We start from the raw sequence: 1,490 nt of genomic DNA, 5'->3' as shown, positions 1-1,490 counted from the left end.
TATGGAAAGGCATGAATGTCTTGGCGAAGGATCCTCTGAACGGTGCTCTTATGAATGTTTGTCTCGGCAGAAAGTCGTCGAATCGGTTTTTTTTTTGGACTCTGAACGTCCTCCTGTCTCACCATTTCCATATTTTCTTCACTACGACCTGTCCTCTTCCGACCACTGTGATCCTTGTGAAGGTCACAGATGGTTCCCACATTGGTAAACTTTGCAATGGTGCACTTTATTGTCCGAAAGTTTGGTGCATGGTGCAAATGGATACTGAAATGTCTCGACTAAAGACGTTGCACCTGTATGACACTTTTCGTCTGGTGCCAAAGTTCAACAATTTTCGTCCGTTGTTGTACGGTCAGTCTTGGCATTTTTCTGGCGCTTTCTTGGTATCACAATAAACTTCAGGGTCTCTGCAACAAGAAATGAAGCATTACTGACAAAATTACTGCTTTTTTAGGATCAAACAAAGCATTTTAAAAGTTGTATATTTTTTTGGGACACCATATATATATATGTATATACAGTGGGGAGAACAAGTATTTGATTCACTACCGATTTTGCAGGTTTCCCCACTTACAAAGCACGGAGAGGTCTGTAATTTTTATCATAGGTACACTTTAACTGTGAAAGACGGAATCTAAAACAAAAATCCTGAAAATCACATTGTATGATTTTTAAATAATTAATTTGCATTTTATTGCATGAAATAAGTATTTGATCACCTACCAACCACTAAGAATTCCAGCTCTCACAGACTTGTTAGTTTTGTCTTTATGAAAGCCCTCCCATTGTCCACTCATTACCTGTATTAATAACTGCACCTGTTTGAACTCGTTATCTGCATAAAAGACAGCTGTCCACACTCAATCAATCAGACTCCAACCTCTCCACAATGGGCAAGACCAGAGAGCTGTCTAAGGACATCAGGGACAAAATTGTGGACTTGCACAAGGCTGGGATGGGCTACAGGACAATAGGCAAGCAGCTTGGTGAGAAGGCAACAACTATTGGTGTAATTATTAGAAAATGGAAGAAGTTCAAGAGAACAGTCAATCTCCCTTGGTCTGGGCCTCCATGCAAGATCTCACCTCATGGAGCCTCAATGATCATGAGAAAGGTGAGGGATCAGCCCAGAACTACAGGGCAGGACCTGGTCAATGACCTGAAGAGAGCTGGGACCACAGTATCAAAGAAAACCATAAGTAACACTACGCCGTCATGGATTAAAATCCTGCAGCACACGCAAGGTCCCTCTGCTCAAGCCAGCGCATGTCCAGGCCCGTCTGAAGTTTGCCAATGACCATCTGGATGATCCAGAGGAGGAATGGGAGAACGTCATGTGGTCTGATGAGACCAAAATGGAGCTTTTTGGTATGAACTCCACTCGCCGTGTTTGGAGGAAGAAGAAGGATGAGTACAACCCCAAGAACACCATCCCAACTGTGAAGCATGGAGGTGGAAACATTATTCTTTGGGGATGCTTTTCTGCAAAG

The sequence above is a fragment of the Eptatretus burgeri genome, chromosome 6 (genome assembly GCF_056783735.1).
Source record: "Eptatretus burgeri isolate ZD-2024b chromosome 6, Ebu_testis_v1, whole genome shotgun sequence".
In the NCBI taxonomy this organism is placed as follows: Eukaryota; Metazoa; Chordata; class Myxini; order Myxiniformes; family Myxinidae; genus Eptatretus; species Eptatretus burgeri.
The sequence above is the reverse complement of the archived record's forward strand: the minus strand, read 5'-3'. Positions refer to the sequence as shown.